The following is a 16,054-nucleotide window of genomic DNA, read 5'->3' on the forward strand; positions in this document are numbered from 1 at the left end:
TCCAGGAGTCCTGTTGGACCCGAGTCTTCATTAGTCTGTTAACTCCACAGGTGTCAGACGCATGGGAATTTGGCTTCCAGCAAGTAGCTCCCAGAGGAGCCCCCAGAGAAAGTGTGCATTTGTTCCATATTTTGAGCTTTGCTTTTTGCTATCTATCATCAGTGTCTGGATGATTGAGTAGAAGTATAAACCCAAAATGCCCTGTCTGCAATCAACTTAAAATAAACTAGCTTCACTGAACTGCTCTAAGACCTACTAGAGAAAAATTCACGGACAGTCTAAGAGATAATAGTTAAGAGAATATGTATAGGAAGGCAATATGTGATATGGATAGCTACCATAAACTCAGCTTTTCAGGGGAAATATTGCATAAACTGAAGAGTATTGATTCTTTGAGGTATCATGACAAGACATATGGACTTGAACTTGCCTATATGAGCTCAGGAGTGACAGAAGAAATCTTTTTTAGATTAATAGGAATATTATTTTGAGGTCAGTAGCAGGGTATATCATGGTAATCCAGACTATCAGCTCACTTATTACTGGGTGCCATAGTTCTGCTTTAAGATAATAGTGGGGGAATAATCTTAAAGACAATTTGCTTAAAACATTTGGTAATTAAAGGATTATTGGACAAAATGCACGCCAAATTTCAAAAAAATAACCTTTGTTGAGTGAGGGACACAACTACAACTTGGACTTTACCTTACAAATGCAAACAATGTACCTAATTTTATGTATCCTCATATTAATCTGAAATTTAAAAGTAAAGAATATTCTTTGTTTTAGCCCCTTTAGGGGAATACACTGAACGATGGTACATGTAAATGACACATTTAGGTCATAAAGCTGTCTCTACATCTATACTTCTGAAAAGTAAACTCTGTCTAAAACACACACAAATAGTAGACTTATTTGCAACCTATAATTATAGACTTTTTTTTGTAGTCTGACATAACTGCTGTATTGGAGCCTACAATTCAATTTATGCCTGATATATGGCTTCACAAAGAATAAAAGAGCTATCAGGCTTATTTTTCTCCAGGGATTATCTTAAAGCCTGTGAAAGGTTCATGTCACACACAAACTGTAATCCTACTGCTGCCCTGAGACTGCAACAAAAAGAGGTTTGTCTTCACATTTAATTTGACCCAACTAATAATGTCTTCCATTTGTCTATAACATTTTTATCTTTCTTAAGGAGTTTACACATTTGTTCCATCCCATTCTCCTAAGAGGTCAAGTTCCAAGGCCAAATTGTTCTCTGCATTGCCAGCTGGCTCCCTGCATTTATGGCTTTGACTTTCCAGTGTGCCACTAAATATTGAATAAGGGAAGTTTAACTGGAACCTCTTGAGACTGTATTTCTGCCCCGGGCAATGACAACTTACCTTCTCCTACAATTTATTCTTCTCACATATCAGCAGAGATACAACCTTTCCTCATCAAGAGAGTGCTGATTTAGACTTCATATGTCAATATCGGTTTGATTAGGAAACACAAATAAATGGAAAATATAAGTTTGGAAATCAATTTGTTGTGAAGAACACAACTTGTCAATTTCCTTATTACTCTATCCTCTGAAAGGGAAGTAGAGACTTGACCTTTCACCCGCCATCAGACTGAATAAAACAAGCATCATGTGTTACATATTTAGAGAGCAGGTTGCCCTAATGCCTGGCTAAGTGGGTGGATGTTCTGGGTGTCAGAATAATTAGAAGGTTAGAAACTGAAAGTTGCTCTACAGAATAATGTGAGTGAATGTCTTAGAGTTATGGCGTTAAAATGCTACCACTTTTTAAAAATTTCATTTCAATTTTTGAATGTGAAACTATCATTGAAATTTAAGTAGAGACAGCAGTTAAAGTACAATTTGTTCTTTCCATCAGTATACTTTGAGGACTCCTCCAAAACTATTAAAACTGATAAAAAGATTTCATATTGTTTCAAATGAAACATAATTTTCTCTAAGTTTTCTTTTTTCTGAAAATTAGAGATATGCATGAAGATAAAACTTACTGCTTCACACAAAGTTAATTGTTTTGTCAAGATAATCAAAATAGTATTAATTAATGTTGATGGTAGAGAATTGCAAGATTCAGAGTAGATTATACATTTCTAAGATCAAGATATAAAATAGATTGACACAGATTGCATAGAAATAACTTTAAAAGTAGAATGTATAGCACAATAATTTTTCCAAAGTCTCATGTATAAATACTATCAAGTCGCTATGCTATCTCTACATTGGATGTTTACTATGAAAGCTCTCCAAGACAGCAATTTCCAGTAGCATTAAGGAACTGGACAGAATATGGGGAAATAGTTCTCTTTTGCAATTCTTAAGAGGAATGTAAATAATGATTTTAGAAAAAATTTTAGCAATAAACATCAAGAGTTTAAACATTGAGCACACCCTGATTCTCAGAAATTATGCTTTTGAAAAGCTAATCACAAAATTAAAAATGTAACTTGGAATGTAAACCATCTAAATATCCAACAACAGAGAATCATTTATCCCTGTGTAGTGTGTATCATATAATAACATAAAATAAATACTATATAACATGAAAAAATGTTTTCAAAGATATATTTTGAAACATGACAAAATGCTGATGACATACTATGTACAAAAATATAGGAACATAAAAATTTCATGAACACTGTGACCACAAATATAATATTCTAACAATTTATATTTGTTATAAAACTATGAGTGAATTTTGAAATTTTCTAATAATTTAATCTGTAAAATACATTTAAAATTTTCTGGGAAAATGAGTTTTATGTAAAGAAATTCTTAGAAATTTAAGCTTAAGAGTAATGGATCATTGTGGGTGAAGAGTGCTCATTTTAACATATTTTAAAGAAGTAGACTTCTGAAATATTGCTTTAAATCCTAAAGGATGCCATAGGAACTGCACTAAGGAAATTCTCTCACTTTAGAGAATGGTTTGTAGTGGCCTTTTATTTCACATCTCTTTTTTAGGAATGGCAAATATATCAAAACTTGTGACTGTGACCATGACTGACCTTCACTTAGCAAATAATGGTTATCTCTGAAGAAAAAATAATCTTGGTGAGAATATTCGGGGACTAAGTACTTTCCATAAAGCAAGAAGAAAGTGGGTTGATTGCTTTCTATTTGTAATAGAAAACTGTCCTTTTGACTTTTGAATATGAAGCTCTCTGCCATATAGAAAAAAATCTCTGATTTGATATTTTAAGTGAATTATTATAAATGAACAATTCACTAAATCAAACTAGTTAACATTTACTTTATCAGGTAAGTCAGAAGGTTTCAGGGTAGAAATAGAACTACATGAATGGAAGAAGGTAAGAAGCCAGTGTGTATAGAGGACACAGGCTGATCTCCTTAGTTGAGGGGATGGAGGGACACTACAATTTTTTGATCTACATGTTCTTATATCTTTCTTTTCTAAAGTGCCATCAAAATACATGTTAAACTCATGATCATGGAGGACAGCTTTAACAAGAATGTGGAAACAGATTCCACATTCACATGAAGCAACTGAAGGAAGTTAATAAGGAAAACTGACAAGAGTTGGTAAAGAAACCTAGGATTAGTAAAAATGAGGAATCATTCCAACCGCTACACTTGAAGACAAGAAAAAAGAATGATTGCTTGGAAATGAGAGCCATAGAGAACAGAGAGAATCACCTGACAGGAGATAGAAGCTGTGGCCTTTGATAGAGGGACGTTGTCAACAGCTGTAATCTATCAAGGACATAGTCAGCAAGAGGGATATTCTGACCTTACTCTCCTCCCTGCTTTTCATTGATCAAATTCAGGCCCAAAGGAGGGGGTAGTTGTTGATAAAATTTACAAAATACAGCCTCAATGTACAGAATGGGATAGAGAAATGTGGGGAGTGGATCTGACAGATGAAATGATTCAGCACACAGATGTTTTTAATGGGGACACTCTTTATTTCATCTTCTATTTCTTCAGTATAGGTTATAACCTGTACATATGGCAAAATTTTTAAGTAGGAATGAAAGTATGAATAATAAGGAGCCTTTGGGGAGAGAATTAAAAATGGAGTAGCTGGTAGTTTGCCTGTTTCAAGAGTTAGAACTTTATGGTTAGAAGTAAAAGAGTCAAACACTGGTGGAATTATTATTAGAGACAAAGTTTCACTATATGACCCTCAGTGGAGTACCATGGCGTCATAGCTCACAGCAACCTCAAACTCCTGAGCTTAAGCGATTCTCCTGCCTCAGCTGGGATTATAGGTCATCGCCACAGTGCCCAGCTATTTTTTTGTTTTAGCAGGCCCAGGCTGGGTTCAAATCCACCATCCCCAGTGCAGGCACCCTACCCACTGAGCTATGGATGCTGTCCTGGTGGAATTATTTTTTATAAAGACATGTTAAGATTCTAGGCACAACGAACCTAACTTCAAGGCCTAAGTGATAAAGTGTGGCTAAAAGTTGGCACCTGTATCTTCTTGATCACCCTTTTTAGACCCCAGAGAGTATATTGAGCACCATCATGGTCAACAAGGACCCTACATTTTTCATCATGAGTACAATCCATAAGTAAGGCCTCACCAGTTAGCTTGGACAAGAGGAAAATAAAGCATCATTGAAAAGAAATGGCAAACAGTAATCTTGGTAACGGACTTCACCACAAAGAAATAGCAGCCAGACAACTCCTGTTTCCTCACCTGTGTAAAAGTATGGAGAGAGGAGTTGTTGAGAGAAGGGACATAATTAAGGGGAGAGTACCCTCAGCCTAGGCATTATTTGGGCTGGGTCTTACATCTTCTGCTTTATTCTCACCAGCTGTGAAAGGGCTGACCCAGGACTGGAGTACTCATTTCAGCCAAGTAGGAGTTATGGAGAAAAGATATTTGCAGGAGAGGAAGGGGGTCTACAACTTGAGTAATCTGTTGAAAATACTTTTTAAGAAGTATTTTCCACCTCTAAAATTTCCCTCATAGCATACATTTGACTGCTTTTCTGACCTCTTTCTCTGATTAGCTGCTAAACTTTTGAGGACTCATACAAGATATTGCTTGGGGACTCCCAGTTGGGATATACTTATAGGTCTAATTTTCTAAAATCATGTTGGGATCAGTCCATGTTTCCATTATTCATTCATTTATAATCAAATTGACCTCATTTTATGGTCAAGACTAGTGAGTCTTAGGACATATGTATATGGTTCTATTGTTATATAGTCTAAGGATTAAATTTTGGGCAACATGAGAGACCAAATATGGATATAGCTGCTAAGCTATTCTTAACCATCAATTTCTATAGATGACTTTGTCAATTGTAATAACATGCTATTACTTATTTTGGATGTATCAATTCACAACACAAACTACTATACTTAATATCTTTGGAGGAAGAATGGAATGTAAATAGGGTTCTACACATTTTACATTTTCTGTGTGTTATGGAGAAATATGAAAGAAATAGTAGACAGGGAACTGATACTTGAAAAAATAACAACTATTTTAGATTTATCTTATCTTTGATGCTTATCTATGTTCAATATGTCTTAACCATGATTCTCATTATGTTGAGAAAGCAAGGAGGAAGGGAAGAAAATGAATAATAAGACAAGAGTGATGACTTTCTGAAATTCATTTCATTAATTGATGAATATATCTTTCTTTTATCTCTGGGAAACATATAAGGAGCAAGGTTTGGGCATCTGAAATGTAGGAGGAGATCTATTTAACACATTTTTGTGAGATATCCACTGAATATCCCAGGAGCTAGCAGGAACTATTTCTTCAATTTCATGAATGGTAGAATACCCTTGGCATTAGTGCTCTGTAAATCTGTCAGCTCTGTTGTATATTGATCCCTACATTTAGAAAGGAAGTAATTGAGGTGTTAGTAACATGTAGTTGTTATATATTGTGTTTGAAGTACATGTATTAATTTTCTATATCCTCACATAGTAGAACTGTTTATTGTTTCTCTATAGGTTCAACAGATTTTTCATGTTCTAGTGCTCACTCAGACACAAAACTACTGATTCATTTCAAATCAGATGTGACACAATAACAAGAGGTGACTCATCCAACCCTTGTGAAATGATTGGTTACAGGAAAAGGTAATTTATTTTAAATATTATATTAAAACCATTGATGTATATAATAGGATATTTGAGACAAATTAATTAATTTTTAAAAGTAACTTTTTAAAAAGTACATGAAGGATAAAACAAAGAGATAAAGGAAGTTTATTAATGCTATGTTTATTGGTGTTCTGTTTATAAATATTAAACTACAAAAAGTTCAGTTTTGAAAGACCAAATATATATTGATGGACAAATAATTATATCTTTCCCTAATTATAAATCTTATCTAAAGGAAATGGAATGTATTTGCCACTACATAGTTTTGTGTAGAGAAGCATGTTTAACAGCAAATTTTAGTTTAGTAACTCTTATGGGTAAGTTTCTGAATGTTTAAAATTTCATATTTGGGAGCTAGAAAAGACTACTTTCCTAAATTTAAATGTTTTCTTTTTAAATCAAATTGATATTTATGAGGATGGAAAGTACATTGAAGATACATATAATTTTTAAAAATAAATGTTATTATATAAGGATCCTCTAGCCACTTATATACCTAATAAAAGAGTCATGTTAACATTGAGGCAATTTTTGTACGTGGCATATGCAGAGATTGCCAAAATATTACTGATCATTTTTGACTTCATTGACCTTTTCTTTTTTTCCTAGTCTCCAGAAAATATTAAGTATCAACCAGACACTGCCAAACTTTCACTTCCATGTGGGGGTGTGTGTGTTGAAAGTGGCAGATCCTGCTCTCAGTCAGATTTGCACTCTCTCTCTGGGTACAGAAGATGTGTAGAAGCAATATGAAATCATCTTAAAGAACTGATTTTCCATGGTCCATAATGTTCAGAAAAAGATTAAAAAATTGCAAAATTTTAGTTAACTTTGGGACCCTTAGTATGTTAAGAGTCAACAATAAAACTCAGATGTTGTAGAAGAAAACTTCATCATGGCATCTTGAGGCCTCTGTAAACATAACACCCTTTGTCAGCTCCTCTGTCACTTTTTCTTTCTGTTCAAATAATTTTTTAGAAGCAGAAAGATTTGAGAAGTTACACAGTTTTTTCAAAACATGTAGAATGAGAAAATTCATTTACTGTAATCTAATTTTCCCTCTCAATATAGCAGAATCCTTAAACCCTTGTGAACAAAGCATCTAAGGCTATTTCAATATGAGGTATTAGAACATTTGTGGAAGGATTAAAAAAATAGTTTTACAAATCTTGCCCTAATATCTACGTCAAGCAAGTAAAAAAAAGATGATAATTGAAAAGTAAAATAAAATTTTTTTCAATAAAATTGTTGGGGAATTGTGAAATTTTCTCATTTTCCCCTCAAGTGAAGTGGGAAAGACTACAGGTGACAACTCAGAAAATTTGGTGTGTGTATTTGTGTGTGCATGTGTGTGTGTGTACACATATTCTGGCATTTGCAAGGCATAGAATCCTAAGTTTTCCAGCATCCTCAGAAATTTCACTGTACAATGCATAGGTAGTGGCTAACCCTGGGAGATTAAATTGAGAGAAAATGATAGAAATTAGCCTATCCTGGGGTTATAGGCTGACCTGAGTTTCCCCAAAATTTATATGCCAATGTCCTAACCCCAGCTCCTTAAAATGTGAATGTATTTGGAGATAGAGTGATTTAAGGTTAAATGAGATTATTGGAGCAGGCCTTAATTCAATATGACTGGTATCCTTATCAAGAAAGATTTGAACAGAAATACAAAGAGAAAAGACCATGTGAAGATGCAAAAAGATGATGGTCATCTACAAGCCAAGGAGAGTCTGCAGAATAAACTAACTCTGCCCACACCTTGATCATGGACTTCCAATCTCTACAACTCTAATGAAGTAAATTTCTGTTGTTTGAGCCACCCAGTTTTTGGTACCTTGTTATGGCAACCCTAGCAAACTAGTGTAACTAAGAACTGGCTAAATTTTGACTTCAGATATGGGACAAAGATGTGGATATGTTTTATGGACCAATATGAGCCCCATGCAAGATAGAAGAGATAGTGCCATTTTAAATCCTGTCAATGAACAATAACTGAGGGATCAGTACAACTCAGCAAAGGAGGAAGACTAAGAAATGCCCTGGGGCTAAAGGACAAAATTAATGCTCTTCATGACAGGATAATTCAGGGGGGACAGGCACAGCAGAAGAATGCTGAAGAAACTATTCCCACGAGAAAAAGAACCAGCTTAGCAAATCTCTGAAACTGATAAGAAGTTAATGCCAGGTGACAGCAGTGCCCATGGAGCAAGACATCTCCTGCAGCTCAGCTCTCTCACATTTCCAACATATCCACAAACACTGAAAAAGTTAAAGCCACAGTTTGCAAGGTGGTAGATAGGAGGGGAAAGGAGTCATTTCTGACCTAAAGAAATACTGAGAGGAAAGAGAGAAAAGAGTCTTAATTTAAAAACTTGAAGATCATATTAACTTAAACTGGATATTTTGCCCACTGAACCACTTATAAAATTAAATACGACCAAAGTCAATTATTTTATAGAAATGACTTAAAAAGTGATAGAATCAAGAGTAAGATCTCATCCACAGGTGAAGAAATGGTTGAAAATAAGTATGTTCTGCTTGCCCTCTATGGAGTCCTGTGTACATTATGTTAAGTTCCCACTTTAATGAAAGTCAATGCCAAATATGGTATGACGCTCCCAGGAAAGCACTTAGCATAAGGGAGGCAAATTGTTACCTCTTCACTGTTAGGATTTTTGAGTAGGTCTGAGAATTAAATTGATATAGAACAAAGAGAAGAAAAACATACAAATCTATTAAGTTTTCCATGACATGAGGCTTCTATAAGGAAATGAAGACCCAAAAGAAGTGGCAAAAACTCAGTGAGTTTCTATGCAGTTGAACAGACAAAGGCAATTATAGAAAAGTAACTAAATGATGGGGGGAGGCTAAAGGAAGATTTGTAGATCACTATGAAAGTTTTGAGAAACACTGTATTATGGCCCATTATTTCACTTCTAAGAAACACAGTTGACAGCAGTATCTTTTCTGATTTATCCAGTGTAATTTTCAACTTACTCAGCTTAGTGGTATTGCTAGGAGGGCTTCATTTATTTCCATGTGCATAGATTTTATGTTTCTTGATTTTTGTGTTCTCAAAACTTTTGTAATGACCTATGTAAAGATTATTTTAACAAGGTCTGTTTGTATAAAATTCTCTTAGCTATGATTATTTCTGGAAGAGTGTTTCTCTTCTCCTGGTATAGGAGTACATCTTTCACATGAAAGCTTTTAACTTCTGCTTGCAAGGGGATAAAAAAGAGATTAGAAAACCCCTCTTTATCTGTTGGTTTTCAAGTGTCTTTAGCTCAAATAATAATTTTCCAAAGTAGCACACATTGGGTGGCATATATTCTGCCACCCTTCATTATGAAATTCTTAAGAGTTGAACTGACAGCAGCTATTAAGCTTTTTCAAATATATAGTAACATTTAATTCTCCTAGAAGCCCTGCAAAATCTCCATTATATAGTAATACACAGTCAAGGTAAGTTCTTAATTTCCTGCAACATATAAAGAGAAAAGCTTGGAATTTGAACTCTGCTGTATCTGCCTAAAGTCCAGATACTTTAAACTATGCCCAACTGTATTGCCCTCTACTTCTTGGTAATTGTAATAAGCATTTTTAAAAGGAAAAAGGATGTTCAATTCCTTCCTGATGAAGACTGTTCATCAGAACTTTAACAATTACTGGTAATTTGGCTATTTTAATTAATTCAGAAATTTTCATAATATACTTACTGGTTACTTGGCAGTATGCCACCTATTGTAATTTATTTGAAGAATAATGCATATTATTCACCTTCAAAGAGCTTACACTTTACCAATATAATGGAGGGAAGAATTTCATGATGTGAAAGATCTAAATAATAGTTCAGATCATCTCTGAAACATTACTGTGAGGAGTAAACACATGCACTAAGACAAGAAAAATTTGAAACTGGTTAGGAAAGCATGCAACAGTTATCAAAGCACCTGATGAAATATAGGATAGAAATTGGAAAGTTTAGATATTCGAAGGTGCTGAAAATACACAAAGAAAGGGGAACTATTGATTTTGTATCCTGAGATGCTACTATATTCCTTGATCACTTCTGAAAGTTTTGTGGTTGAGTCCCTGGGGTTTTCCAGGTATAAAATTATATCATCTGCGAAGAATGAAAGTTTGATCTCCTCTGACCCTATTTGTATACCTTTGATTGCTTTCTCTTGCCTGATTGTGATGGCTAAGACTTCCATTACAATGTTAAAAAGCAGTGGAGACAATGGGCAACCTTGTCTGGTTCCTGATCTGAGTGGGAATGTTTTCAATTTTACTCCATTCAATATGATATTGGCTGTGGGTTTGCTATTGATGACCTCTATCCATTAAGAAAAATCCCTTCTATACTTATTCTCTTAAGTGTTCTAATCATGAAAGAATGCTGGATATTGTCAAAAGCTTTTTCTGCATCTACTGAGAGAATCACATGGTCTTTGTTCTTTAGTTTATGTGATGTATTATACTTATAGGTTTACGTACATTGATCCAATCTTGAGACCCCAGGAGTGCAAGCTAATATGGAAAGAAATATAGAGAATACTCAAGGATCTAAAAGTAGACCTGCCATTTGATCCTGCAATTCCTCTACTAGGTATATATCCAAAAGACAAAAAAATCACTTAATAACAAGGATATTTGCACCAGATTGTTCATGGCAGCTCAATTCATAATAGCCAAGTCATGAAAGAAGCCCAAGTGCCCATCGACCAATGAATGGATTAATAAATTGTGGTATATGTATACCGTGGAATACTATGCAGCATTAAAAAAGATGGAGACTTAACCTCTTTTACATTTACATTGATGGAGCTGGAACATATCCTTCTTAGTGAAGTATCTCAAGAATGGAAGAACAAATATCCCGTGTACTCAGTACTATTATGAAACCAATTTACCATTACTCACACTTTCATACGAAGAATAGATCACAAATATGGCCCAAGATAAAGGAGGGAGGAGGGGGAATGGGAAGGGAGGGAGGAGGTCAGATCGAGGGAGGGTGAATGGTGGGATCACACCAATGGTACATAATGCAAGGGTACATGTCGACTCTATCAATGTAGAGTATAAATGTCTTAACACAATAACCAAGTAAACGATATTAACTAGAGTGATGTAAGCATTCCTAATTCTATATGAAATCAGCACATTGTACCCCATCTTTATTAGCTTTCAAATCTGTAAAATAAGGCCATATACTAATGCAATAAGGAAAAAGGTCATGATGAAAGTTTTGAGATACACAAAAATCAATAAATATAAAATCCACCCTGAAAGAAACAAATGAGTCCTCCCAGCATCACCGATAGGCCAGCAAATTGAAATTCATGTGGGTGAACCAGAAATGATGCTATCAACTGTATTTCTTGGAAGTGAAATAAGAACCAAAACACAATCTGTCTCAAAACTTTCATAATACCCTATGTAAACATTTGCATTCTAATAATATTTAGGCTACAAAATACCATAAGTTCTGTTGAATAGCAACATAACAAATCTCGATTAATTTCCTTCAAAACTGTTATTTCCTAAATTGTGCTCTGAGAAATCCTGTGTCCTTAGAATAGTTAACAGATTTTAGGTACCAAAAATGCACTAAAAGGTTTTATGACCAATTATTTGGGAAAAAGAAATGATTTACTAAAAGTTTAAAACATACATTAACCACAAAAACTTTTAGAGTATTTAATATTCTATGTGAATAGTGAATTTTCAAGGGAGGACACCCTATGAGACTTTTTAAAATAACATTCAAACTTGGAAAATGTTTACATAACAATTTATCATAAGACATTAAAAGGTAGCTTGATTCACTGTATTAAAAAGGGTAACTGAAGTATGTCAATGTGGAGAATTCTGAACTATTAAGTGTATTAATTAAACCGGTAGTAATACATTTCACAAATTATAAAGTAGTTTACTAACCTGTATAAAACATCAGTATCATGGTACAACTTCTGCTAAGGATATGAGGCAAATTATTTGGAGATATTTTGCGCTACAATGGCTGACAATGTCATAATACCCAAACCAAACTTAACCAGAGTTATAAAAAGTCATGTTTTTTTTTTCATTTTTTTTTTTTACTTTTTAAATAAAGTACAATTTAATATATGCAGAATATAACTTAATAACTTTAATAATATCACATATCATACTTTGCAATCCTGTGACTACATTAGAAGGAGTGAGGTGAGTGAGACACAAGACATAGGTGTGAAATAAAAGGGGATGCCAAAAACTCAGTAATCAAGAGAAATCATATTTAAAAGGAACTTTTCTAAAAGTCAAAATTAATGCAAAAATCTGTGTTGAACACAATATCAAAAATTTCAGTAGAGATACATTCGCCATTACTGGATTTTTCCTTTGCCTCAGGCCTCAATATGGCTCATTGCCCCACTGGTTCTTTGCTATGTCTTTCTTCATAAATTAGTTAGAAATTATATGCATAAAATGTTAAACATAAAAGTGGTCTCCTGGAAAATAGTATAACATTTTGTTGGATTCCTCATTAGTGTTCTGATTTATTTTTATTATTATTATAATGGGAAAAAGTACTAAACAACTAAATAATAATAAAACTTTCTAAAAGTTAGAAACAAATGGTAGTTTCTATTAAATCAACTATTTTCCATTGATTTTTCAAATTTCCCTTTGTTTCAAAGACTCTTTTCCTAAAGTTATTCTTGTTATGTTTTCAAACCAATATTTAATGTGGAAATACATTTATGCTTAGGGATAAAAATCTATTAATCAGCCAGAATACATCTTTTGTGGTACCAATTACCACAACAGCTTATGTTAAACATTTTTTGACAGAGCATTTATGCTATTTGGTAGGTAGTTATAATATATGGAAAATTCCTCCAGCAACATTTGGTACATGCCTGGTGGCATTAAAAAAAAAATTCTAGAACTTATCTAGGGAGTCATTTGAAATTTGCCCACTACGAAAATCTGTTTTGTGCAGATTGTGTATTTGTTTGAGCAGTAAAACAGATGCAGAGTGTATTTTGTCTTTCACTATTTTTCCTTATGTTTAATTGTAACTTATAGCCAGAAAGAAGATATAAAATACAATCAAGTGGGGGAGAAAAACACATTCAAAAAAGCAATTTTGATCATAAGCATGTGGTATCTATAGAAACTGTTATGTTAGGAAAAGGGTTTGCCATTTCAGTGATCAAGCTAATGATGGTATCGTTAGATCTCTATTTTAACACAGCAGTTTCAGTACATATTACACTTTATGCAGCTGAGCTATTACATTACTAATTTAGCTTTTCAACATATTGGAATCAGAAATTCTTTTATTACATAGAGAACAAAAGGAATACTGAATATTTGGAATAAATAATGTTTTGTTTAGGAACAAGTTACAATGTTGTGGTGAGATATTTTGATGAGCAGATTCCTTATAAGAACTGTGTGTTCTGCCTCCTTTGTAAAAGGCAGATGCAATCCATGAGGTTACCAGACCCAGTTTTGATCTGGGAGAATACGCAGGTGTTAAATTAACTAAAAGAAATGTTCTCCAGTTCTTGAAAGCTGATGCAACATATGGAATGTTATTGCATTTCTTAAACAAAAATACAAAGCAAGAGAAGTGAAGTGGGAAGAAAAAAAAAAGTCTACGTGGTTCAACTCCAAACTATTTTCTAATCGTTATTCATAAGTATAAATTTCCATATACCATGAGAACAGATCTCTTGGAAATGTATTAACAAACACTTTCTTCAATTCGTACGCATCTCCAGACTCTGTTGTGAATTAGCTGAACTGTCATTATAAGGACTTCCTATGCCATAAGCTCTGTGTTGTTGAGGTTGTGGTGCACACCAGTTTGGGAGCCCAAGCACTGGTCTACCAACAGTCCTCCCACACCAACTATCCCAGCACTGGGGAAAGACTGCGTTGCATTATTTTATCATCCTCTTTTATCTTCCTCAGACCAGGCGCACAATGATTTTTCTCTAATGCTAAGTATGTTTTCTCCTTTAGATAAGCTCTTGATACGGAGTGGCAACTGGTCAAGCCCACAGTTAGACCTGCCTGTCTTCTGTGTCTCTGCCCTGGGGAAGTTGGTGCTGCTGCAGCAGACAGAGGAGTCAGCAGGTTGGAGAGTGGGCAGAGGGGACCGCGGGAGGCTCCAGTAGCCAGAAGGGCCAGACAACTACCCAGGAGACCATCCAAGTTGTCAGCTTTGCCCTGTGCAGTAGTAACTCCGCCCTCCGCCTCTGTCTCCCTCTCCTTGCACTCTTTATTTTTAGAAAGAATTCCATAGAGTTTTGCTAGCTCCACGGTTCACAAAGCTCCTTCTCTTTTCTGTCTCTCTATGTCCCATACCAATCCATAGGAGCTGACAGGGCAAGGATAGTACTATACTGATACACGGTCCCCCCCCCCATTCAGGGCTTAATGGGTAACCCCATTTCATGAAAGGATTGTATCCATTCATTAATGTGCTCACTCACCTTTCCCAAGCTGAAAGGACTGTATCCATTCATTAATGTGCTCATTCCCCTTCCCCAAGTTGAAAGGACTGAATCCATTCATTTGTTACCAAGTCTTAGACTAAAGTAACTACAAAGGACCGGTGTGACTACATATACCCCTAGCCTAGACAAAGAACCCAGGGGGAGGTTTTGCCAACTTGGATCTTTCCTTCTGCCAGAAGCTCTGGTGCTTTTTCTGTTTTATTTTCTGTATAATAAAACCTATCTTACCACTGATCTGTGATCTGTGGTCAGTGGGTTCATCCTTCCAATCCCCAAGACCGAGAACCTACTGAAGAAAGAAATTCTGGTCACACTCTGTTACACCAATCACTTTCATCATTTTCTAGAGAACATTTCCAGGCGAGCTGTAGTTGGATATCAGATAAATCTGTGGGTATCACAAGCATCTCAATAAAAAGAGTATCTATTCAGACTTACTGAAAATTATATTTTCCCATCTGTGTCTTCATTTCAAGGGGCCACTTGGAGATATAACTCATTATTATTATGTACATTTTCTTTCCAATTGGAGCCTTTCCAAAAGATAGCATATTCCACAGGAGTCATTAAGCTGGAGTGTTTATAAAAGCAAATGCATGGTTCAAATTTGGCACTCCAGTCCTACATGTAATTGAGAAGCAGAAAGAATGAACAAAATTCTGTTTGGGATTTTAAAGATCATGATACGATATGTCCCACATCATATTTCTAATCCTATCATTACTCTGTTTAAGCTCTAGTGATTTGACTTTTCCTCTCTGAAATATTTAGTTTCTCCTTTTTCATTTTCTCTGTTGTGTCTCACTGTGGTGTCAAATCAAATACTCTATTTATATAAAATAAAACATGTTCTTCATTCCTCAACAACCTCTATCAACTTTGTATTTTATCCCAAATGGTCTTCAAGAAACTTCATGTGTGACAGTGACCACAACAAGGAGCATACTAATTGCACATTTGATTTATCGTCCTGACCATATCTTTACAGCACAAAGGAAACATTTGTTCTCCACTCTTTTATATTTTTTTAAAAAAAATTCCAAATGGTCTAAGTGGCAAACACCAAATGAAATGATTCTAGTTATTATGGACTGAATGTATAACAACCATGAAAAGAGATAATTGGGACTAGAAATTTTTAACTATACTTATTGATGCAATCACTTACTGTATCAAAGGTCAACCACTGTACTAGGCCATAAAATATATACTTACATCACTCAGTATTTTATGTGAAAGGCACACAAACAGATACAGTGGTTAGGGTCTTGTAAGAAATAAATGCCACAATCAAAGAAGTGATAAAATTTAATTAAGGTACTGTTTAAGGGACAGTGCTACCAACAGCAGAAAGCATTCAACAGCCTTGGACATGGATGGGAAAAGCAGGGAGTAGATCTGGAGGGGG

The sequence above is a fragment of the Nycticebus coucang genome, chromosome 7 (genome assembly GCF_027406575.1).
Source record: "Nycticebus coucang isolate mNycCou1 chromosome 7, mNycCou1.pri, whole genome shotgun sequence".
NCBI classification, from domain to species: Eukaryota; Metazoa; Chordata; class Mammalia; order Primates; family Lorisidae; genus Nycticebus; species Nycticebus coucang.